Here is a 27,141-nt window from a genome sequence, read left to right as displayed (position 1 = left end):
ATGATAAGATGTTTGTTCAGATGTTCAAATCACCTTAAAAGATCTCCAGAGTACATCAAAACTCCCCAGAAGTTGAATCAGCCTTTTATATGAACCGACTTCCGATTTACAAAATGGTGTCCATACCGCTGGGTTTAGTTCAGATGAGAGCAACTTTTTCTCAGCGGGTTTTTCGATGAGTGATATTTTCGTCGATATGTGGGCGAAGTGCCGAAAGTAACGCTCGGCGATATTATGGGTGTTAGTTTCGCCCATTCTGATCTTTATGGCAAAAAAAAGTGGGCGGGCATTATTATTATTTCTCGGCGTTAACTACATGCCGAAGATAACCTGGGCAATAAGTGAGCGATACATGGGCGTTAGTTTCCATTTTGTTGCGAAATGGGTGATATCTGGGCATTATACCTCATCTCAGCGTTAAAATGGACATTAAGTGGATGGTTTTGATGCAAAAAAAGTGGAAAGTCTAGCCCCTGAGTGTAAATATACAAGAAAAATGGAGCTGGAGATAAGCAATACTACAAGGGAAAGAAGTCACTGGTGGGAGTAATCTATAGGCCCCCTAACAGTAGCTACACTGTAGGACAGAGTATAAATCAAGAAATAATGGGGGCTTGAAAGAAAGGTGCCGTAATAATCATGGGTGATTTTAATCTTCATATAGATTGGACAAATCAAATTGGCAAAGGTAGCCTTGAGGATGAGTTCATAGAGTGTATTCGGGATGGTTTCTTAGAACAATATGTTGTGGAATCAATCAGGGAGCAGGCTATTCTGGATCTGGTAATGTGTAATGAGATAGGAATAATTAACGATCTCATAGTAAAGGATCCTCTAGGGAAGAGTGATCATAGCATGCTAGAATTTCAAATTCAGGTGAGAGTGAGAAACTTGGGTCTCAAACTAGTGTCCTGAGCTTAAATATAGGCAATTACAAAGGTATGAAGTCAGAGTTGGCTAAAGTGGACTGGGAAAATAGATTAAAGGGTAAGACGGTAGATAAGCAATGGCAGATATTTAAGGAGATATTTTATAACTCTCAGCAAAGATATATTCCAGTGGGAAAGAAAGACTCTATGAGAAGGTTGAACCATCTGTAGCTAACCAAGGAAGTTAAGGATGGTATCAAATTGAAAACAAAGGCATACAATGTTGCAAAGATTAGTGGTAGGCCAGAGGATTAGGACATTTTTAGAAACCAGTAAAGGACGACCAAAAAAATAATAAAGAGGGAGAAAATAGTTATGAGAGTAAACTAGCAAGAAATATAAAAACAGACAGTAAGAACTTGCTTGAAGCTATCATTAAGGAAGAAATAGCGGGACATCGAGATAGGGATAGTGCAATCAAGCAGACGCAACATGGATTCATGAAGGGGAAATCATGTTTAACTAATTTAGTGGAATTCTTTGAGGATATAATGAGCATGGTGGATAGAGGTGTACCGATGGATGTGGTGTATTTGGATTTCCAAAAGACATTCGATAAGGTGCCACACAAAAGGTTACTGCAGAAGATAAAGGTACGCGGAGTCAGAGGAAATGTATTAGCATGGATAGAGAATTGGCTGGCTAACAGAAAGCAGAGAGTCGGGATAAATGGGTCCTTTTCAGGTGAGCGATTGGTGGTTAGTGATGTGCCACAGGGATCAGTGCTGGGACCACAACTGTTTACAATATACATAGATGACCTGGAAGAGGGGACAGAGTGTAGTGTAACAAAATTTGCAGATGACACAAAAATTAGTGGGAAAGCGGTTGTGTAGAGGACACAGAGAGGCTGCAAAGAGATTTAGATAGGTTAAGCGAATGGGCTAAGGTTTGGCAGATGGAATACAATGTCGGAAAATGTGAGGTCATCCACCTTGGAAAAAAAAACAGAAAAAGGGAATATTATTTGAATGGGGAGAAATCACAACATGCTGCAGTGCAGAGGGACCAGGGTGTCCTTGTGCATGAATCCCAAAAAGGAAGTAGTAGCAGGACATTTAGAAAATCATAAGCAGAGTCGGCATGGTTTTATACAAATATAGAAACATAGAAAATAGGTGCAGGAGTAGGCCATTCGGCCCTTCTAGCCTGCACCGCCATTCAATGAGTTCATGGCTGAACATGCAATTTCAGTACCCCATTCCTGCTTTCTTGCCATACCCCTTCATCCCCCTAGTAGTAAGGACTACATCTAACTCCTTTTTGAATATATTTAGTGAATTGGCCTCAACAACTTCCTGTGGTAGAGAATTCCACAGGTTCACCACTCTCTAGGTGAAGAAGTTTCTCCTTATCTCGGTCCTAAATGGCTTACCCCTTATCCTTAGACTGTGACCCCTGGTTCTGGACTTCCCCAACATTGGGAACATTCTTCCTGCATTTAACCTGTCTGAACCCGTCAGAATTTTAAACGTTTCTATAAAGTCACCTCTCATTCTTCTGAACTCCAGTGAATACAAGCCCAGTTGATTTAGTCTTTCTCGATAGGTCAGTCCCGCCATCCCGGGAATCAGTCTGGTGAACCTTCGCTACACTCCCTCAATAGCAAGAATGTCCTTCCTCAGGTTAGGAGACCAAAACTGTACACAATACTCCAGGTGTGGCCTCACCAAGGCCCTGGACAACTGTAGCAACACCTCCCTGCCCCTGTACTCAAATCTCCTCGCTATGAAGGCCAACATGCCATTTGCTTTCTTAACCGCCTGCTGTACCTGCATGCCAACCTTCAATGACTGATGTACCATGACACCCAGGTCTCGTTGCACCTCCCCTTTTCCTAATCTGTCACCATTCAGATAATAGTCTGTCTCTCTGTTTTTACCACCAAAGTGGACAACCTCACATTTATCCACATTATACTTCATCTGCCATGCATTTGCCCACTCACCTAATCTATCCAAGTCACTCTGCAGCCTCATAGCATCCTCCTCGCAGCTCACACTGCCACCTAACTTAGTGTCATCCGCAAATTTGGAGATACTACATTTAACCCCCTCGTCTAAATCATTAATATACAGTGTAAACAGCTGGGGCCCCAGCACAGAACCTTGCGGTACCCCACTACTCAGCGCCTGCCATTCTGAAAAGTACCCATTTACTCCTACTCTTTGCTTCCTGTCTGACAACCATTTCTCAATCCATGTCAGCACACTACCCCCAATCCCATGTGCTTTAACTTTGCACATTAATCTCTTGTGTGGGACCTTGTCGAAAGCCTTCTGAAAGTCCAAATATACCACATCAACTGGTTCTCCCTTGTCCACTCTACTGGAAACATCCTCAAAAAATTCCAGAAGATTTGTCAAGCATGATTTCCCTTTCACAAATCCATGCTGACTTGGACCTATCATGTCACCTCTTTCCAAATGCGCTGCTATGACATCCTTAATAATTGATTCCATCATCTTACCCACTACCGATGTCAGGCTGACCGGTTTATAATTCCCTGTTATCTCTCTCCCTCCTTTTTTAAAAAGTGGGGTTACATTGGCTACCCTCCACTCGATAGGAACTGATCCGGAGTCAATGGAATGTTGGAAAATGACTGTCAATGCATCCGCTATTTTCAAGGCCACCTGCTTAAGTACTCTGGGATGCAGTCCATCAGGCCCTGGAGATTTATCGGCCTTCAATCCCATCAATTTCCCCAACGCAATTTCCCGACTAATAAGGATTTCCCTCAGTTCCTCCTCATTACTAGACCCTCTGACCCTTCTTATATCCAGAATGTTGTTTGTGTCCTCCTTAGTGAATACCGAACCAAAGTACTTGTTCAATTGGTCTGCCATTTCTTTGTTCCCCGTTATGACTTCCCCTGATTCTGACTGCAGGGGACCTACGTTTGTCTTTACTAACCTTTTTCTCTTTACATATCTATAGAAACTTTTGCAATTCGTCTTAATGTTCCCTGCAAGCTTCTTCTCGTACTCCATTTTCCCTGCCCTAATCAAACCCTGCTGAGTTCTAAATTTCTCCCAGTCCCCGGGTTCGCTGCTATTTCTGGCCAATTTGTATGCCACTTCCTTGGCTTTAATACTATCCCTGATTTCCCTTGATAGCCACGGTTGACCCACCTTCGCTTTTTTATTTTTATGCCAGACAGGGATGTACAATTGTTGTAGTTCATCCATGCGGTCTCTAAATGTCTGCCATTGCCCATCCACAGTCAACCCCTCAAGTATCATTCACCAATCAATCCTAGCCAATTCACGCCTCATACCTTCAAAGTTACCCTTCTTTAAGTTCTGGACCATGGTCTCTGAATTAACTGTTTCGTACTCCATCCTAATGCAGAATTCCACCATATTATGGTCACTCTTCCCCAAAGGGCCTCGCACAACGAGATTGCTAATTAATCCTCTCTCATTACACAACACCCAGTCTAAGATGGCCTCTCCCCTAGTTGGTTCCTCGACATATTGGTCTAGAAAACCATCCCTTATGCACTCCAGGAAATCCTCCTCCACCGTATTGCTTCCAGTTTGGTTAGCCCAATCTATGTGCATATTAAAGTCACCCATTATAACTGCTGCACCCTTATTGCATGCACCCATAATTTCTTGTTTAATGCCCTCCCCAACATCATGACTACTGTTTGGAGGTCTGTACACAACTCCCACTAATGTTTTTTGCCCTTTGGTGTTCTGCAGCTCTACCCATATAGATTCCACATCATTCAAGCTAATGTCATTCCTAACTATTGTATTAATCTCCTCTTTAACCAGCAATGCTACCCCACCTCCTTTTCCTTTTATTCTATCCTTCCTGAATGTTGAATACCCCTGGATGTTGAGTTCCCAGCCCTGATCATCCTGGAGCCATATTTGTTAATATCTATTTGCACAGTTAATTCATCCACCTTTTTACGGATACTCCTTGCATGAAGACACAAAGCCTTCAGGTTTGTTTTTTTAACACCCTTTGTCCTTTTAGAATTTTGTTGTACAGTGGCTCTTTTTGTTCTTTGTCTTGTGTTTCTCTGCCCTCCACTTTTTCTCATCTCCTTTCTGTTTTTTGCTTTTGTCTCCTTTTTGTTTCCCTCTGTCTCCCTCCATTGGTTCCCATTCCCCTGCCATATTAGTTTAACTCCTCCCCAACAGCACTAGCAAACACACCCCCTAGGACATTGGTTCCGGTCCTGCCCAGGTGCAGACCGTCGGGTTTGTACTTGTCCCACCTCCCCAGAACCGGTTCCAATGCCCCAGGAATTTGAATCCCTCCCTGATGCACCACTGCTCAAGCCATGTATTCATCTGCGCTATCCTGCGATTCCTACTCTGACTAGCACGTGGTACTGGTAGCAATCCCGAGATTACTACTTTTGAGGTCCTACTTTTTAATTTAGCTCCTAGCTCCTTAAATTCGTTTCGTAGGACCTCATCCCTTTTTTTTACCTATGTCATTGGTACCAATGTGCACCACTACAACTGGCTGTTCTCCCTCCCTTTTTAGAATGTCCTGCACCCGCTCCGAGACATCCTTGACCTTTGCACCAGGGAGGCAACATACTATCCTGGAGTCTCGGTTGCGGCCGCAGAAATGCCTATCTATTCCCCTAACAATTGAATCCCCTATCACTATCGCTCTCCCACTCTTTTTCCTGCCCTCCTGTGCAACAGAGCCAGCCACGGTGCCATGAACTTGGCTGCTGCTGCAAAGTGAAATCATGTTTGACAAATTTGGTAGATTTCTTTGAGGATGTAACAAGCAGGGTGGATAAAGGGGAACCAGTAGATGTAGTGTATTGGATTCCAGAAGGCATTGGATAAGGTGCCACTTAAAAGGTTACTGTACAAGATAAGAGCTCACGGGGCTGGGGGTAATATATTAGCATGGATAGAGGATTGGCTAACTAACAGAATACAGACAGTCGAAATAAATGGGTCTTTTTCAGGTTAGCAAACTGTAACTAGTTGGTTGCCACAGGGATCAGTGCTAGGGTCTCAACTATTTACAATCTATTTAATGACTTGGATGATGGGACCAAGTGTACTGTAGCCAAATTTGCTGATAATACAAAAATAGGTGGGAAAGCAAGTTGTGAGGAGGACACAAAGAATCTGCAAAGGGATATATAGACAGGCTAAGTGAGTGGGCAAAGATTTGGCAGATGGAGTATAATGTGGGAAAATGTAAAGTTATCCACTTTGATAGGAAGAATAAAAAAGCAAATTGTTATTTAAATGGAGAGAGATTACAAAATGCTGCAGTACAGAAGGAACTGGGAGGTCCTTGTACATGAAACACAAAAAGTTAGCATGCAATTTCTGCAAGTAATTAGGAAGTCAAATGGAATGTTTGTCTTTATTGCAAGGGGGATGGAGTGTAAAAGTAGGGAAGTCTTACTACAACTGTACAGGGTGTTGGTGAGACCAAACCTGGAGTACTGCATGCAGTTTTGATCTCCTTATTTAAGAAAGGATATACTTGCATTGGAGGCAGTTCAGAGAAGGTTCACTAGGTTGATTCCTGAGATGAAGGGGTTGTCTTATAAAGAAAGGTTGGGTCTATACTTATTGGAGTTTAGAAGAATGAGAGGTGATCTTATTGTAACATACAAGATTCTGAGGGGGCTTGGCAGGGTAGATGCAGAGAGGATATTTCCCCTCGTGGGGGAATAGTTTCAGAATAAGGGATCGGCCATTTAAAACTTAGATGAGGAGGAATTTCTTCTCTCAGAGGGTCATGAATCTTTGCAATTCTCTACCCCTGAGAGTTGTGGAGGCTGGGTTATTGAATATATTTAAGGTGGAGATAGACAGATTTTTGAACTAAAGGAGAATCAAGGGTAATGGAGAACAGGCATAAAAATGGAGTTGAGGCCAAGATCAGATCAGCCATGATATTATTTGTTATGTCTTTAATACTCTTATGAATGACTCCACGAGATCTAGTATTGTACTTGAGCTGTTGTGACCTTAGTCCCATTTATGGTAACTCCAGAGTGAGGCACAAGCATGGTGGGCAGCCTTTTATACTGGACCCTGCACAGCTATGCAGGTGACCCTCAGGTCTCCTACTGCTGACTCGCTTTCCTTGAGGGCACCGTTGTGACATTCTCTAGTTTGGGATCCTGGCTGGTCCAGGTCCCATTCGGAGGAGCCGTTGCGGGTGACCCTTCGCTCTTGGGCATTGCCATGTTGACGAGTGGGTTTGTGGGCTGCGCCTTTTTCACCCGGGTGGTGGGCGACGGTAGCCGACTGCGAGCATAGGCGCAGTTTACTGTTTCTGGCCCGGGGCGGTTCATGCCATCGGGTGCCTGAAATGTTAAACCGATCTGAGGCAGGGTATCTCCACCGGTGCCTCTGCTCTCCGGGGATTGTTTACCCTGCGGCTTGTCTACTTCTGTCAGCTGTGAGGACACTTTATGGTACACCGTTCTGGTCCCGGGGACGCAGGCTACAGCATTGGGTAGCCCGCTGGACCTGTATACGACCGTTAGGTGTTCGCCCGCTACATTGGCTGATTGCAATTTGCACCCGACATCGCTCAATCACATTTTTCTCATTACAGCTGGACTTTAACATTGGTTACCAATTTCAAGCAGTTCATTCAAAAATGCCGGGTTGCTGGCCTCCTTTAAAATGGTCTTACTACATTTACCCCAATTATCTTCCTTGCGTGGAACCACGTGTCGTTGCTCCATTAGCGCTGCACCTCGTGGTGTGGACGCCATCTTTTCCCTGTCCATGATCTTGACTGCCGTGATCTTCTTTCCCAGGGATTCTGCCACTGAAGCTGGGGAGGCACCCTCGGATCCAATCTTTCTCCCCAGGAGTCTTGCCACTGAAACCGGGAAGGTGCATTCGGGTCGTCTCGGCTGGATCATTGCCACGCAGTCATGATGAGCGGTCTGTGCCTCGGGGATCTGCTCTCAGGTGCCTGGTCGAACCGAAGGTGGGGGCTTGCTCTGTCTCTGAGCACGGGGGACATCGATCGCTGGAAGGATGAAGTCTTCCCAGTTCCAATGAATCTTCCCCATCCATCTTCTTCCAAGTAGCGTTGGTCCATCAACTGAAACAATCCACAATGGTAAATTGCGCACCACGTCATCATGGGATACACTTACATCCACACTACCAACAACTGATATCAGTTCCTTGGTGTAGGTGTGCAGCTTTGCCTGAACCAGGATCAGCTTGGGTTGTTCAGCTTGATCGTTCCATAGCCTCTCAAAGGCTTCCTGGCTCATTACTGACTGACTCACCCCCGTGTCCACTTCCATGAAGATTGGAACGACATTTATCTCGAATTCCAATATCACTGGAGGACAATCTGTGGTGCAGGTATATACTCCATACACTGCGTCCTGGGACTGTACTGCCTCTCGAGCCATCTCCTCATAATCCGCGCAGGATTCATAGCCATCTGCTGACTCCTCTTCCACATGGTGAGTCACAGCTCTTTTGCACATTCACTGGAGCCTTTGTGCTGCAGCCTTTGCAAACATAGTCTTTAAAATGGCACTGGTGAGCCCTGTGATTCCCTCCGCAATGCCAGCATGGTGCTACTTGATTTACGTTTGCACCCCTCGGCGGACTCTGAGTTAAAGGACTCGGGGGCCTGTATGCTCTGCCCCGGGGCAGATTCACATTAACAGTTCTGCCTGTGAAAGGCGCCATTCTATTTACAGTACTTGTCAGATTTGAGTCCTGAGAGTGAGTCATCATCTGCTTGGAGCTGCAGCTTGAGATCATGAACACCTGGCTGATGTTGATGGCCTTTTGCAGAGTGTCGGTGGTTTCGGCAGACAGTAGCCTATGAAAAAGGGCCTCATGACCGATGCCAATAAGGAAGACGTCCCGCAACGCATCGGCGAGGGATGCGCCGAATTAACACAGTCCTGCCTGTTATGCTCATAATAAAGTAATGCAACTGAGTACTGTAGACAATGAGTAAGTGTGACTTTAGCTCCTTTATTTAAACTCCAGATTACTGGTACAGCGTGGGAGGCCTGCTTATATACAGTGCTCCCAAGGGATGCTGGGATCCCTTGGGACTCCAACAGGTAGGCCCTCTAGTGGCGGTTTGATACAGGTTGCCTAGGGTTACATATATAACACCACTCCCTCCCAAAGTCAATAGTACACTTAGTTACAGGGTGAGACAATCTGGAGCTTTTCGCTCCCTTGTCGATCGTCTCGGTACAAATGCAGGTTTGGGTGAGTTAGTTGGTTCTTCACTGGGCTGCTGGGCAGCTGGCCTTGCTGGGCTGCTGGGGATTGTGAGTTCAGCTTCGTGGTCAACCGTGATGTCGGTTGCCACTTGTGTGTGTGTTGGAGGGTCGAAATTGGTGGTGTCCTCTTCGGTTGCTTGGAAATAGTGGATGCATTGACAGTCATTTTCCAACATTCCATTGACTCTGGATCAGTTCCTATCGAGTGGAGGGTAGCCAATGTAACCCCACTTTTTAAAAAATGAGGGAGAGAGATAACAGGGAATTATAGACCGGTCAGCCTGACATCGGTAGTTGGTAAAATGATGGAATCAATTATTAAGGATGTCATAGCAGTGCATTTGGAAAGAGGTGATATGATAGGCTCAAGTCAGCATGGATTTGTGAAAGGGAAATCATGCTTGACAAATCTTCTGGAATTTTTTGAGGATGTTTCCAGTAGAGTGGACAAGGGAGAACCAGTTGATGTGGTATATTTGGACTTTCAGAAGGCTTTCGACAAGGTCCCACACAAGAGATTAATGTGCAAATTTAAAGCACATGGGATTGGGGGTAGTGTGCTGACATGGATTGAGAACTGGTTGTCAGACAGGAAGCAAAGAGTAGGAGTAAATGGGGATTTTTCAGAATGGCAGGCGCTGAGTAGTGGGGTACCGCAAGGTTCTGTGCTGGGGCCCCAGCTGTTTACACTGTATATTAATGATTTAGACGAGGGGATTAAATGTAGTATCTCCAAATTTGCGGATGACACTAAGTTGGGTGACAGTGTGAGCTGCGAGGAGGATGCTATGAGGCTGCAGAGCGACTTGGATAGGTCAGGTGAGTGGGCAAATGCATGGCAGATGAAGTATAATGTGGATAAATGTGAGGTTATCCACTTTGGTGGTAAAAACAGAGAGACAGACTATTATCTGAATGGTGACAGATTAGGAAAAGGGGAGGTGCAAAGAGACCTGGGTGTCATGGTACATCAGTCATTGAAGGTTGGCATGCAGGTACAGCAGGCGGTTAAGAAAGCAAATGGCATGTTGGCCTTCATAGCGAGGGGATTTGAGTACAGGGGCAGGGAGGTGTTGCTACAGTTGTCCAGGGCCTTGGTGAGGCCACACCTGGAGTATTGTGTACAGTTTTGGTCTCCTAACCTGAGGAAGGACATTCTTGCTATTGAGGGAGTGCAGCGAAGGTTCACCAGACTGATTCCCGGGATGGCGGGACTGACCTATCAAGAAAGACTGGATCAACTGGGCTTGTATTCACTGGAGTTCAGAAGAATGAGAGGGGACCTCATAGAAACGTTTAAAATTCTGACGGGGTTAGACAGGTTAGATGCAGGAAGAATGTTCCCAATGTTGGGGAAGTCCAGAACCAGGGGACACAGTCTAAGGATAAGGGGTAAGCCATTTAGGACCGAGATGAGGAGGAATTTCTTCACCCAGAGAGTGGTGAACATGTGGAATTCTCTACCACAGAAAGTTGTTGAGGCCAATTCACTAAATATATTCAAAAAGGAGTTAGATGGAGTCCTTACTACTAGGGGAATCAAGGGTATGGTGAGAAAGCAGGAATGGGGTACTGAAGTTGCATGTTCAGCCATGAACTCATTGAATGGCGGTGCAGGCTAGAAGGGCCGAATGGCCTACTCCTGCACCTATTTTCTATGTTTCTATGTTTCTATGTTAATCCCTTTGCTCTCTGAAAATAGCGAAATGAGTGGCTTATGGTCAGTTTCTAGCTCAAACTTGAGACCAAACAGATACTGATGCATTTTTTTTCACCCTGTAAACGCATGCCAGAGCTTCTTTTTCAATCATGCTGTAAGCCCTTTCGGCCTTTGACAAACTCCTGGATGCATAGGCGACCAGTTGCAATGTTCCCGATTCGTTAGCTTGTTGTAACACACACCTGACCCCGTATGATGACGCATCGCAAGCAAGCACTAATCGTTTACATGGGTTATACAGAGCAAGCAGTTTGTTGGAACATAACAGATTCCTGGCTTTCTCAAAAGCAGCCTCTTGTGATTTCCCCCTTACCCAGTTGTCTCCCTTGCGTAGTAGCACATGTCGGGGTTCTAGCAAGGTGCTTAATCCGGGTAGGAAATTACCAAAATAGTTGAGTAGTCCCAGGAACGACCGCAGCTCCGTCACGTTCCGTGGTCTCGGCGCGATCTTGATGGCCTCCGTCATGGCGTCGGTGGGTCTGATGCCACCTGCCGCGATTCTTCTCCCTAAGAACTCGACCTCTGGCACCAGGAAAACACACTTCGAGCGTTTCAACCTAAGTCCCACACGATCTAGCCGACTTAGAACCTCTTCCAGGTCCTGCAAGTGTTCGATGGTGTCCCTACCTGTGACCAGTATATCGTCCTGGAAAATCACGGAACCGACTTTAGCAGGCTCTCCGTGTTCCTTTGGAAAATTGCCGCAGCCGATCGAATCCTAACGGGCATCTATTGTAGATGAACAGACCTTTGTGCGTGTTGATGCAGGTGAGGCCTTTCGAAGATTTCTCCAGCTCCTGCGTCATGTAGGCCGAGGTCAGATCCAACTTGGTGAACGTCTTTCCTCCGGCCAGGGTCGCAAATAGGTCATCTGCCTTGGGTAGCGGGTACTGGTCCTATAGCGAAAAACGGTTAATCGTTACTTTATAGTCCCAACAAGTTCTGACCGTGCCGTCGCCTTTGAGAACCGGAACAATCGGGCTGGCCCACTTGTTGAACTCCACCAGCGCGATGATGCCTTCTCGCTGCAGCCTGTCCAGCTCAATTTCCACTTTCTCTCGCATCATACATGGCCGCCCGTTCCTTGTGGTGGATGGGTCGTGTACCGGGAACCAAGTGGATCTGCACCTTCACCCCCAAGAAACTTCCAGTGCCTGGCTCAAACAACGATGGAAACTTGCTCAGAACCTGGGCACATGAGGCATCGTCAACGGACGAGAGCGCTCGGATGTTGTCCCAGTTCCAGCGAATATTTCCCAGCTAGCTTCTGCTGAACAGTGTGGGGCCATCTCCTGGTACAATCCATAGTGGGAGTTCGTGCACTGCTCCATCATAGGCGACTTTAACTTCTGCGCTGCCAATAACAGGGATCAGCTCTTTAGTGTAAGTTCTTAGCTTGGTATGAATGGGGCTAAGCTTGGGCCTGTGTGCCTTGTTGCACCACAGCCTGTCGAAGGCCTTTTTGCTCATGATAGAGTGACTCGCACCCGTGTCCAATTCCATGGATACTGGAATTCCGTTCTGTTCAACTTTTAACATGATCGGTGGACATTTCGTGGTGAAGGTGTGTACCCCGTACATTTCTGCCTCCTCGGTTCGAGTCTCTAGTTCAGCCTGATCCACCATGGATCGATCTTCCTCTGCAACATGGTGGTTTGAAGGGTCTGCAGCTCATCTGCACATTCGCTGGAGGTGTCCCATTTTTCCACAGCCTTTGCGCGCATAGTGTTTGAAGCGGCATTGATGGGCTCGATGATTACCTCCACAGCGCCAACAAGGTGTTAACTGCCTCGCATTAATGATTGATGGTGGACTCTGGGTCATCTGAGGTCGTGCAGCTGCCGGCGTGTACGTTCTGCCATATGCATTCCTGCCTGAAAATGATGTTACAAAGAGACAATTACGCTTCTAATAGCTTTGCACCAAAGAAGAAATACTGGGGTAAAAATCTCAGGCAGCATCTGTGGAGAGAAAAACAGAGTTAATGAAATACTGGGGAATTTGTTGCTGAGAAATCTTTTAGCAGGCAAAGGGGTGGTCATGTGGGGCGAAGAAGACAATTAGATATGCACTGTTGGTTATGTTGTGATCTTCACTCTCTTCTCTCCCTCGACCGGCATTATTCTCTACCTGTAACCAGCTGGTAACAGTAATCTGTAACTCGGCTCAGTGGATATCTAGCCCTGTCACAAGACGTTTGCCAACCAGTAAGTTAAGATGGTACTGTGCATGATGCGGAAATATTTATTGCCTTGCTCAGCTGAATGCAAAGTGGGAACTAATTCGAATATGCCATGTGGTGTGGCCATACTGATAATCTGTGTCTGGATAAACAACTTTTGTTTTATCCAATGTGTCCATCACTACATACAAATGTAATAATTGAAAGAGAAGTGCATGGGGCCCCATGGGTACTTGTTTGACTTCACAGCTAATCTCTTATGAATATGGCTTTTACAAGTCATTTTCAACCCTGGACTTTGTATACTCTGAAACAAATAGAAGTGAATCATTGTCAGTGGCATAATATCACGTGTATTGATAATAAGGTAGTGCTGACAACATCACTGTTGTGTATGCAATAACTGTTGGACTGAGTACTGCTTAACTTCCAGAGGTATGACCTTGGCCCGGCTTTATTAAGGCCCAAAAGGACTAATATACAAAATGGCTGGCCTTTTATACTTGGGCGGCACACACATGCGTGCAGCCCAATGGCCTCCAACAGTGGCGCCATCTAGTGGCTAGTGATCTCATGACAATACCCTGCTCTGAGATATTAACACAGTCTTTCGGTCCGGTGTTTTACGTTCCCGGGTTGACCGTCTCAATTCAACTCCAGCCTTGGGTGAGTGTTCATAGTCTGTTGTGACTGGTGGCTGGGTGGCTGACCTGGTGGGAGTGGCAATGGCCATGTCAGGGATTGAAAGTCCATTTTCATTGAACATGTCAGTGATTGAAAGTCCCGATTCACTGATGACCACTGAATCCTCTGATGATTGGGGGTAGGTTGGTTTGTCGTCGATTGTCTCTTCTTCCGACTGTTCCGGTTCGTCTGTGTGCCGCAGCTTTGTCAGATCCATATGTTTCCTGCATGTTTGCCCATTTTTGAGCTTGACAATAAATACTCTGTTGCCCTCCTTGGCCATGACAGTACCAGCGATCCACTTGTGACCCTGACCATTATTCAGAACATATACAAGATCATTTACAGAAATATTGCGTGACACAGCTGCACGATTGTGATACCCTTCCTGACTTTGTCTTCTATATTCAACATGATTATTCAAGTCAGGGTGTACAAGAGATAGCTTGGTCTTAAGACCTCTCTTCATCATTAGTTCAGCAGGCGAGACCCCGGTAAGCGTGCGTGGTCTTGTCCTGTAACTAAGCAGCATGCATGACAGGCGGGTCTGCAGTGACCCTTGGGTTACTCGCTTCATACTCTGCTTTATGATTTGGACAACACGTTCTGCTTGCCCATTGGATGCAGGTTTGAACGGTGCTGACCGTACATGTTTGATACCATTGAGTTTCATGAACTCTTGAAACTCCTGACTGCTGAAGTACGATCCGTTGTCGCTAACAATGATGTCAGGCAGACAATGTGTCGCGAACATGACACTGAGATTCTCAATGGTAGCTGTGGATTTGCTGGATGACTTGATTATACACTCTATCCACTTGGAATATGCATCCCCCACGACTAAAAACATCTTCCCCAGGAAGGGACCTACAAAGTCTATGTGGACTCTGGACCATGGTTTGGACGACCACAACCACAGACTCAGTGGCAATTCTGCTGGTGCTTTGCTGAGCTGCATGCAAGTGTTGCACTGATGCACACAAATTTCCAGCTCAGAGTCAATTCCCAGCCACCATACAAGAGACCTGGCAATGGTTTTCATCATTACAATGCTGGGATGTGTGCTATGTAGCTCACGTACAAATTTCTCTCTCCCTTTCTTGGGCATAACAACACGATTGCCCCATGGAATACAATCTGACTGAATAGACAGTTTGTCTTTGCGACGAATGTAAGATTTGGTCTCCCCGCACATTTGCTTGGATATGGCAAACCAATCACCTTTGAGGATGCAACTCTTCACCACCGATAAAATCGGGTCCTGGCTGGTCCAGGTCTTAACTAGTTGAGCCGTGACAGGGGTTCCTTCACTCTCAAAAGCATCCATAACTAACAATAGGTCCGCCGATTGTGGCGTTTCCACCTGCGGTGTGGGCAACGGCAGATGGCTCAAAGCACCGGCACAATTCACTGTGCCAGGTCTATGGTGAATGACATTATCATAAGCAGATAATGTCAGCGCCCACCTCTGGATGTGGGATGAAGCATTGGTATTGACATCTTTGTTTTCAGAGAACAGTGAAATGAGCGGCTTGTGATCTGTCTCCAGTTCAAACCGAAGACCAAACAGGTACTGATGCATCTTTTTAACCCCATACACACAGGCTAGTGCTTCTTTCTCTACCATGCTGTAGGCTCTTTCCGCATTCGACAAACTTTTTAAAGCATACGCGACTAGTTGAAGTTTACCCGACTCATTAGCTTGTTGGAGTACGCAACCAATTCCATATGACGAAGCATCACAGGCCAATACTAAACGTTTATATGGGTCATAATGTACCAACAGCTTGTTATGGCAAAGCTGATTCGTGGCTTTCTCAAAAGCTCTGTTTTGAGATGCACCCCATACCCAGTTGTCGCCTTTTCTTAGCAGCATGTGCAGTGGTTCTAATAAGGTGCTCAATTTAGGTAGGAAGTTACCGAAGTAGTTGAGTAGACCCAGGAATGAACGCAGTTCCGTCACATCCTGCGGCTTGGGTGCATTCTTGATGGCCTTGGTTTTCGCATCAGTGGGCCTGATGCCGTCAGAAACAATTTTCCTTCCCAGGAATTCGACCTCTGGTGCCATGAAGATGCACTTCGAGCGTTTCAGTCTGAGTCCCACTTTATCCAGATGATGTAGAACCTCTTCCAGGTTGTTCAGATGTTCCTCGGAGTCACGACCTGTGATCAGGATGTCATCTTGGAACACGACGGTTCTGGGAACAGACTTCAGTAGACTCTCCATGTTCCTCTGAAATATTGCTGCAGCCGAGTGAATTCCAAAAGGACACCTGTGATAAATAAACAGTCCTTTATGCGTGTTAATGCACGCAAGTCTCTTCAATGTCTTGACCAGCTCCTGCGTCATGTAGGCCGACATCAAATCCAGTTTGGTGAACGACTTCCCCCGGCTAGCGTTGCAAAAAAGTCATTAGCCTTCGGTAACGGGTACTGTTCCAGTTTCAAAATCCTGTTGCTCATAGCCATGTAGTCTCCACAGATTCTGACTGTGCCATCACTTTTCAGCACAGGAACATTAGGGCTGGCCCATTCATTAATTCAACCGATGATATGATCCCTTCACGCTGGAGTCTGTCCAGTTTGATTTCGACCTTCTCCCTCATCATATACGGAACTGCCCGAGCTTTATGATGGACGGGTCTTGCATCCGAGTCCACGTGGATCTGCACCTTGGTTCCCGTGAAGTTGCCGATGCCTGGTTTGAACAGTGAGGGGAACTTGCTCAGTACTTGGGCACATGTATCTTTCTCCGATGACAATGCCTTGATGTCGTTCCAATCGCATCTGATTTTTTTCAAGCCAGTTCCTGTCGAACAGCGTTGGGCCATTGCGTGGGACAATCCATAGTGGTAACTCGTGAACTGCAACGTCATACGACACTTTAATTATGGCACTGCCAATCACCGTTATGAGTTCTTTGGTGTACATGTGCAACTTGGCCTTGACTGGACTCAGCCTGGGCCTCACAGCCTTAGTATCCCACAGCTTGGGAACATAAAAACTGACTGCAAAAGCTTCTATAGATATGTGAAGAGAAAAAGATTAGTGAAGACCAACGTAGGTCCTTTGCAGTCAGAATCAGGTGAATTTATAATGGGGAACAACAAAATGGCAGACCAATTAAACAAATACTTTGGATCTGTCTTCACTAAGGAAGACACAAATAACCTTCTGGAAATACTAGGGATTCAAGGGTCTAGCAAGGAGAAACTGAAGGAAATCCTTATTAGTCAGGAAATTGTATTAGGGAAATTGATGGGATTGAAGGCCGATAAATCCCCAGGGCCTGATAGGCTGCATCCCAGAGTATTAAGGAAGTGGCCCTAGAAATAGTGGATGCATTGGTTATCATTTTCCAACATTCTATTGACTCTGGATCAGTTCCTATGAACTGGAGGGTAGCTAATGTAACACCACTTTTAAAAAATGGAGTTAGAGAGAAAACACGGAATTATAGACCAGTTAGTCTGACATCGGTGATGGGGAAAATGTTGGAATCAATTATTAAAGATGAAATAGCAGCGCTTTTGGAAAGCAGTGACAGGATCGGTTCAAGTCAGCATGGATTTATGAAAGGGAAATCATGCTTGACAAATCTTCTGGAATTTTTTGAGGATGTAATTAGTAGAGTGGACAAGGGAGAACCAGTGGATGTGGTGTATTTGGACTTTCAAAAGGCCTTTGACAAGGTCCCACACAAGAGATTAGTGTGCAAAATTAAAGCACATGATATTGGGGGTAATGTATTGACGTGGATAGAGAATTGGTTGGCAGACAGGAAGCAGAGAATCGGAATAAACGGGTCCTTTTCAGAATGGCAGGCAATGACCAATGGGGTGCCGCAGGGTTCAGTGCTGGGACCCCAGCTATTTACAATATACATCAATGATTTAAATGAAGGAATTGAATGTAATATCTCAAAGTTTGCAGATGACACTAAGTTGGGTGGCAGTGTGAGCTGTGAGGAGGATACTAAGAGGCTGCAGGGTGACTTGGACAGGTTAGGTGAGTGGGCAAATGCATGGCAGATGCAGTATAATGTGGATAAATGTGAGGTTATCCACATTGGTGGCAAAAACAGGAAGACAGAATATTATCTGAATGGTGACAGACTAGGAAAAGGGGAGTTGCAACGAGACTTGGGTGTCATGGTACATCAGTCATTGATGTTTGGCATGCAGGTACAGCAGGCGGTGAAGAGGACAAATGGCATGTTGGGCTTCATAGCTAGGGAATTTGAGTATAGGAGCAGGGAGATCTTACTGCAGTTGTACAGGGCCTTGGTGAGACCACACCTGGAATATTGTGTTCAGTTTTGGTCTCCTAATCTGAGGAAGGACATTCTTGCTATTGAGGGAGTACAGCAAAGGTTCACCAGATTGATTCCTGGGATGGCTGGACTGACATATGAGGAGAGACTGGATCAACTGGGCTTGTATCCACTGGAGTTTAGAAGAATCAGAGGGGATCTCATAGAAGCATATAAAATTCTGACGGGACTGGACAGATTAGAGGCAGGAAGAATGTTCCCGTTGCTGGAGAGTTCCAGAACCAGGGGAGATAATCTAAGGATAAGGAGTAAGCCATTTAGGACCGAGATGAGGAGAAACTTCTTCACCCAGAGAGTTGTTAACCTGTGGAATTCTCTACCGCAGAAAGCTGTTGAGGCCAGATCATTAGATATACTCAAAAGGGAGTTAGATATGGCCCTTACAGCCAAAGGGATCAAGGGGTATGGAGAGAAAGTAGCAAAGGGATACTGAGGTTGAATGATCAGCCATGATCTTATTGAATGGCGGTGCAGGCTCGAAGGGCCGAATGGCCTGCTCCTCCACCTAATTTCTATGTTTCTATGTTTCTATGCTTGTTGAATGCCCTCTGGCTCATTATTGATTGACTTGCCCCCATGTCCAGTTCCATCGATACTGGCACCCCATTAAATTTTACGTTGATCATTATCAGTTTCCTCTTAGTTAGGAACGAGTACAGTCCACAGACTTACTCCTCTGGTGTCTTGGATTGTGTATCCGGATCCGCGCTAGTCTGACCATCATCCTCCACGTTATGTGTCGCAGCACACTTGCTCATCTGCGGACACTTGCTCTGGTGATGCCCAACTCTCAGACAGTCTTTGCAACTATATTGCTTAAATCGGCACTGCTGGTGCCAGTGATTTCCCCCACAATGCTAACATGGAGAAATCAGATGCATTCCTGCTGGCAGACTTTGGGCAGCCACAGGTTTCGCGTACGCAGTCGGGTGGGCCCTGCCATGTGCCGCTCTGCCGAACGGCGAATCAATCATATTTACAATACTTGCTGAGTTTCGATTTTTCACCGATATTTGCTTTAGACTTTTATCCATCGTCATGCATGACTGAGCGATCGTGATGGGCCTGTTCAAGTCCAATGTCTCCACCACCAGTAGTTTACACAGGATCACCTCCTGGTTGATGCGGATTACAAAGAAGTCCCGCAGCATGTCAGCCAACACAGCCCTGAACTTACATGGTCCCGCTAAACGTTTCAGGTCGGCAACGAATTCCGTCACATTCTGGCCCTCTGAGCGAACGTGCGTGTAAAATCTGTATCTCGAGATGATGATGCCTTTGTCTGGCTTAAGGTGGTCCTATACCAGTGTACACAATTCTTCATATGTCTTTTCTGTTGGATTCACAGGCAGGAGTAGATTCTTTATCAGACCATAAATTTTTGGACTGCAAACCATGAGGAACACCGCCCGGCGCTGATCTGTGTCGCCGACCTCCTCCATTTTGTTGGCCATGAAGAACTGGCTCAAATAGCTCACAAAGTCTGCCAAATCTTCTCCTTCCACAAATTGCTCCAACAATCCAATTGTGCTCATTTTTGCATGCAAAGGTCTTGTTGCCTTGTCGCCAAATGTTGTGCATGAATAACTGTTAGACTGAGTACTGTTTAACTCCCAGAGGTATGACCTTGGCTCTGCTTTATTAAGGTCCAAAAGGACTAATATACAAAATGGCTGGCCTTTTATACTTGGGCTGCACACACGTGCTAGTGGCTGGTGATCCCTAAAGTACATACATGACAATCACCAAGGAAGCCAGCCCCAAGGAATTCCTGAGTCTGATAGTGTGAGGAGCTTTAACCAACATTTTAACTGACAAGAATTGCTGCAGCACACTGGGCTTTTGGCAGTACCATCGATGTTAATCCAGATAGCCTCAAACCATCTGGTAAATAACTCCTCAAAGCAGAATGTATAAACTAAGTACCTTGTCCAAGTTCAGTGCCACCATCCAAGTTACATCACTTTAATCAAAAATGTTAATTATCAATAGAAATCAATAGAAAAAAAGTATGTTAAAATTAGTGATGGATGTAAAGCATTTCCTGTTTGTTAGGACCCTAGAGTAGATAGTAACTGTTTGTAGAACATAGAACATGTCTGTATTATGTGTTTACCCCATTTCATAAACAGCATTCCATGTTAGGCCATTTGTCATGTTCAGAATATTCGTAGAGTGCCTCTATGAATGAACTATTTTAAAAATTAAGAATAGATCTGGTATAACAATATTAGGGGGGAGAAATTTGGGAGCGCCCCATTACGTTAACTTTTAAAAGTTGAAAAAATTATTAATGTTTATTAACTTAAAAAAAATTCAGCTTTTGTGCTTCAGGATGGAAGTGGAGCGCTAAATCAAGTGTGCAAGAGGCAGGGAGGAAACTGTGCAGCGCCGTACAATGGGCCATGCAGCGCTGCCACATTGGAAGGCTCCTTCCCTCCCTTAAAGGGAAGGCCCATCGCTGCAGGCTTTGCAAAAGAAGAACTTACCTGCTCCCCGACGGCAACCATGATCTGGCCCGATCAGCCTGATGCATTGCAGCAGAGTGCTGGGCTGATCGATCGCGGGGAAAGGCATCAGAAAATATTCAAAAAGAATATTTGAGATTTTTTTTTACTTACTTCGGCCACCTTGCCTTTAATTATCGCCCCCAAAGCGCTCAGCCTCCCATTGAATACCTCCTGCAGCTGCCGGTGTTTTCACCCGACGATGCTGCAGGGGGCGGAAGCGAAGTTCAGGTGTGGGGCACTACCGGGACGATGCGCACGATGATGATGTCACGATCTCTGGGTGAAGGTGATCGGGGTACAATGCCATACCGCCATCGCAAACCTCCCAGCGAATATAGCAGGAGTTGATATTCTCGACCCGTTATCGCTCCCCGGAGGCGATAACGGGAGGTGTTAAGGAGACTAACTTCTCGGCCAAAGTGTTTTTATCATGCTTTCTACCGTCAAGTGTAAGTGTGAGATTAAAACATTAGTGAGCATAACAGGGCACACACCGTGATAAAGAAATAAATTGCTGTGCACATGAAAACATAGTTACATCACAAACCAATAAATAAAAATCTATGTAATATTTCTTACCAAGACTCAACACTGCTGTGTCCACAGTTTTATTATCTTTAATTTATTTAGCCAAACCTCTACAGGATTCCATCAAATAGTGTAATTACAAAGCTATTAATGTGTTAGTCAAGGAGCTTTAATATGATAGTAATTATTCACAATAATATTGCTATAGCACATTTCACTACATGAAATGAAGAAATAAATTTAAAGATGCATATATCTAACTTTGATGGGCTGTTGGTTAGATGTATTAATGTAAGAGCATTCCACACTGCACAACCAGGGGAAAGGAAAAGCCTATTTACCACCTCTAACTTTACTACAAATAGATTTATAACATAAGCACTCTAAAGGGCCAATTCCACAATCCAAGGAAAATGGTCCTTGGACTAACCCTAAATATAGTGAATTTGGTATCTATTAAATTATAACATTTTAAATATCTAATTGAAAAACTTTCAATGTGCTCCCTGTGCATTTTGCAAGTGTGCAGAGAACGCTATGGCTGCAAGTGGGAAGGAATGGGGAGTTCGGCAGTGACTCGGTGGAACCGGCACCATTAGAGACACATTTGACGCACTTACTTGCTCCAAGATGTTACAAAATATAGCAGTGTGTGCTCGCACTGGAGGGGTGGGGTTAATTCCCAGAAAGGTGCCAGCAATGTCCCATTGGCCCAGATCAGCAGTTGCCAGGCTGTATACTTGCTTCCACTAGTCTGCTGATACTTCACCAAACCAGGTAAGCAAGAGTCCTCAGCCTAGGCCATGCCTAGCCTAGCCTCTCTGACCATGATGCCCTTGTTTGGGTCGGCAAAAGCTCCACCCTCAATAATGTTCCATGCAAATTGCTGTGGAAGGCTGGGATCCAGTATACCTGGGGCCCAGCCTAATTTGTGATCCTTCTACTGCACTCCCATTGGAGTTACGATGGAAATAGGCTGGAATGACCATGAATATTTGACCCTAATGCCTACAGGATACGTTCTTCCAACCAGATATCCACTCCATCACCAAGATTGCCTACTTCCACCACCGTAACGTCGCCCGTCCCCTCTTCTGCCTCAGCCCATCTGCTGCTGAAACCCTCATCCATATCTTTGCTACCTTTAGACTTGATTATTCAAATGCTCTCCTGGCTGGCCTCCCATCTTCCACCCTCCATAAACTTGAGCTCATCCAAAGCTCGGCTGCCCGAGTCCTAACTTGCTCCAAGTCTTGTTCATCCATCACCCCTGTGCTCGCTGACCTACATTGGCTCCCAGTCCAGCAATGCCTCAATTTTAAAATTCTCATCCTTGTTTTCAAATCCTTCTGTAGCCTCGCCCCTCCCAATCTCTGTAATCTCCTCTAGCCCACAACCCTCCCGAGGTCTTTGTACTCCTTCAATTCTGGCCTCTTGCGCATCCCTGATTTTCATCACCTTACCTTTGACGGTTACCTATGCCATAAGCTCTGGAATTCCCTCCCTTAAAGCTTTCTGCTTTTCTACTTTAAGATGCTCTGTAAAACTTACCTCTTTGAACAATAATAACAAGAACAACAACAACAACTTGTATTTATATAGCACCTTTAATGTAGTAAAACGTCCCAAGGCGTATTATGAGACAAAAGAATTGACACCAAGCCACATAAGGAGAAATTAGGGCAGGTGACCAAAAGCTTGGTCAAAGAGGTAGGTTTTAAGGAGCATCTTGAAGGAGGAAAAAGAGGTAGAGAGACGGAGTGGTTTAGGCAGGGAGTTCCAGAGCTTAGGACCTAGGCAACAGAAGGCAAGACCACCAATGATTGAGCGATTATGATCAGGGATGCTTAACAGGGCAGAATTAGAGCAGTGCAGACATCTCGGGGGGTTGTGGGGCTGGAGGAGATTACAGAGATAGGAAGGGGTGAGGCTGTGGAGGGATTTGAAAACAAGGATAAGAATTTTAAAGTCAAGGCGTTGTTTAACCGGGAGCCAAGGTAGGTCAGTGAGCACAGGGTGATGGGTGAGCGGGTCTTGGTGCACGTTAGGACACGGGCAGCCGAGGTTTGGATCACCTCTAGTTTATGTAGGGTAGAATGTGGGAGATAAAAACCAAAAATGCTGGAAACCTCAGCAGGTCAACCAGCATCTGTGGAGAGAAACAAAGTTAATGTTTCAGGTCTGTGACCCTTCATCAAAACTGGAAAGGTTTGAGATGTAAGGAAGTGCATGGGCAGTGAAAGGGGGAGGGGAGGAAAGAACAAAAGGGAATTTCTGTGATAGGGTGGAAGGCAGAAGAGATCAAGAGACAAAAGGGATGATAGGCAAAAATGAAATGGTAATGGGACAAGTTAAGAAACAAAAGATGAGTTTAGATAGGGTGTGAATGGCGGAACCATCACTACCCGCCAAGGGAAAGAGGAAAAAAAGACGGGGGGGGGGGGGTATAAAATAAAAGGGAGAAAAATATGGATAGAGGTTATGGTCTGAAATTGTTGAACTCGATGTTTAGTCCAGAAGGCTGTAAAGTGCCTAAATGAATGATGAGGTGCTGTTTCTCGAGCTTGCATTGAGTTTCATTGGAACAGTGTAGGAGGCCGAGGACGGAGAGATCAGAGTGGGAGTGGAGCGGAGAATTAAAGTGACAGGCGACCGGAAGCTCGAGGTCACGCTTATGGACTGAACGGTCACCCAATCTGCGTTTGGTCTCCCCAATGTAGAGGGGAGCATCATAAGCAGTGAATACAGTATACTAAATTGAAAGAAGTACAAGTAAATCGCTGTTTCACCTGGAAGGAGCATTTGGGGCCCTGGACAGTGGGAAGGGAGGAAGTAAAAGTTGCATCTCCTATGCTTGCACTGGAAGGTGCTGTGGGAAGGGGAGGGGTTGCTGGGGGGTGACTGCGGAATGGACCAGGGTGTTGCAGCTGGAGCGGTCCCTTTGGAACGCTGAGAGGGGATGTGAGGGGAAGATGTGATTGGTAGTGGGATTATGCTGGAGGTGGCGGAAAGAGCGGAGGATGATTCATTGAACGTGGAGGCTGGTGGGGTGAAATGTGAGGACAAGGGGAACCCTATCATGGTCCTTGGAGGGAGGAGAAGGGGTAAGAGCAGAAGTGCGGGAAATAGAACGGACACAGCCAAGGACCATGTTGTAGGAGAATCTTCGGTTGAGGAAAAAGGAAGACATGTCAGAGGCACGAGTGTGAAAGGTGGCGTCGTCAGAGCAGATGTAATGGAGACAGAGAAACTGAGAGAATGGAATGGAGTCCTTACAGGATGCGGGGTGGAAGGAAGTGTAATCCAGGAAGCTGTGGGAGTCCGTGGGCTTATAGTGAATGTTTGTCAATAGATTATCCCCAGAAATGGAGACAGAAAAGTCAAGAAAAGGAAGGGAAAAGTCAGAGATGGACCATGTGAAGGTGAGGGAAGGATGGAATTTGGATGCAAAGTGAATTAAATTTTCTAATTCAGGACGAGAGCAGGAAGTGGCCCCGATACAGTCATCAATGTACCGGAAAAAGAGGTGAGGGAGGGCTCCCAAGTAGGACTGGAACAAATAATGTTCCACATATCCCACGAAAAGGCAGGCATAGATAGGACCCATGCGGGTTCCCATAGCAACACCTTTAATTTGGAGGAAGTGAGTGGTGTCAAAGGAGAAGTTGTTCAATGTGAGAACAAGTTCAGCTAGGCGGAAGGGGGTGGTGGAGGATGGGGACTGGTCGGGCCTCTGCTCGAGGAAGAAAAGGAGCGTCCTCAGGCCATCCTGGTGGTGGATGGAAGTGTAGAGGGATTGAACGTCCATAGTGAAAAGGAGATGGTTGGGGTCAGGAAACTGGAAACTGTTAAAGTGGCGGAGGTCATTGGAAGAGATGCAGATGTAGGACAAGGGTTGAAAAAATAGAGTAGAGATAGGAAGAAATAAGTTCCGTGGGGCAAGAACAGGCTGAAACGATGGGTCTACCAGAGCAGTCCTGTTTGTGGATCTTGGGAAGGAAATAGAAAGAGGGTTGTGCGGGGTTGGGGAACTATGAGGTTGGGAAGATCTCCAGAGGAGATGAGATCAGTGACGGTCTGGGAAATGATGACGAACATGAGAATCAGGAGAAAATTTCTGAAAACCAGAAAAGGAAGTTGGGTGGTCAGCAGTTTGGCGGGAATAGGTCAAGGGAGTAGGAAGTGGGTCTCATGGACAGGATGAGCTCGGAAGGGTCATGAGGGGAGATCAAAGAGAAACCGGAGAAGGATGTGAGGTCAGGGCTAGGGCAGGGGGGATCCTTGGAGGAAGTTTGGCCCGGTGGGCAGGGGAAGGAAGGGAAGAGGCAAAGGTGGCTGAACAGATGGTCTCAATTTTAGAGACAAAGAAGTCCATGAGCTCCTCACACTTATTGTCGAAGGTGAGGGTGGTGACTGGGGAGAGGGGTTTAAGAAGACGTTTAGCAGTGGAGAATAGAAGCCCGGATTTATCCTTACTGCAGTGTCCCTGCACCTTGCTACTGAATCACACGAGGCATGTACTGCAGACACGGTCACTGCGTGACCTTTCTTTATTCCCAGGACCAAGAAGTGATGACCCTGCGTGGGACCTCCCTTTAAATACCTGAGTGCCCAGGTGAGGAGTATCTCCTACAAGTTCACCCCTGTGATCAAGGTGTGCATTTCCAGGACATATATACAGTGTACAGTGTGGTTGCATGAAGGTTACAGTTACATGAAGGTTACAGTTGTATGAAGGTTGCATACATGACACTTACATTCCAGAATGATTCTGGAATAGTGAGCGATTTTGGCAGACGAGAGCATGACCCAATAGTGCTTTATGTGGTCCAGCCACATCTGACGGTTGAATGGCTAAACCAGTTGTCCGCCATATCCATTCAAGTCTGCGACCCTGGGACTCAAGGGAGCGAAAATCAGGGCTGTACCAAGGGGAATGACCAGGGTGAAAGAGAGTAATTGTTTTTACAGGGACTGGACATCAAAGGTGTTGGTGAGGGTATGATTGAGCAGATCGGTAGCTGCAGAAATGTCATGGTGAATGGAAGGCTAAAGGCTGGACAGTTGGGAGTTCATAAGTGCAGTTGTAAGAGAGTCGGGAGAGAGCTTTTTCCAGGGGCGGACACAGAAGGAAGTAGAATTGGGGGGTGCTGGAAGGGGGATGTGGGTGGAGACAGATATGAGGAAGTGGTCAGTGATGGCCTTATCTGCAATTGATCCGATGGGAGTAGCGAGGCCACGAGAGATAGCAAGGTCGAGGGGCTGGCTGTGAGTATGGGTTGGGACGTTTACATGGAGGGAGAGATTAAGGGAGGATAAGAGGCTAGTGAACTCAGAGGATAAAAGTATTTGGTCACCTGTCCTAATATCTGCTTCTATGGTTTGGTGTCAAATTTTGTTTGCTAACGCTCATGAAATGCCTTGGGACATTTTACTATGTTAAAGTCGCTATATAAGTGCAAGGTGTTGTTGTTGTTGATATTTGGCCCTCATGCCTACGCATGCCTACTTCAATTATTGAGCCCCCAACGTGACCTGACATCAGCAACACAGCATGAACATAGGAACATAGGAATAGGAGTAGGTCATTTAGCCCCTCGAGCCTGTTCTGCCATTCAATGAGATCAAGGCTGGTGAGAGGAAATTTAGTAATCTAAAGAGAAAAGTCAAAACAGAGCAGTGTAGTAAATTGGGTAAAGATAAGCAGTGTGTGACAGGAAAGTACAGAGGGCCCGCTCAAGTTCTGCCCAATGGACCGCCAATGGCTGCCGAGATCGCTGACGGTTCTTTGGGCGGGATTTTTATTACCCAGGTCCCTCGAAGGTCGGTGGGCGGCAAATCTGCGATGTACGCCGCCAATCTGGGTGGCAGCCGGCGGGAGCGCTCATTCTCAGTGGCAGAGGTGTTTGCCGCTGAGCATGGAATCGGGCCCATGGAGGGTCGAAGAACTAAAAATAAAAATCATCAAAAACAAAAAAAAAATCTGACGACCTTCAGGGGACCCTAGGTAAGTACCTGT

The sequence above is a fragment of the Pristiophorus japonicus genome, chromosome 5 (assembly GCF_044704955.1).
Source record: "Pristiophorus japonicus isolate sPriJap1 chromosome 5, sPriJap1.hap1, whole genome shotgun sequence".
NCBI classification, from domain to species: domain Eukaryota; kingdom Metazoa; phylum Chordata; class Chondrichthyes; family Pristiophoridae; genus Pristiophorus; species Pristiophorus japonicus.
The sequence above is the reverse complement of the archived record's forward strand: the minus strand, read 5'-3'. Positions refer to the sequence as shown.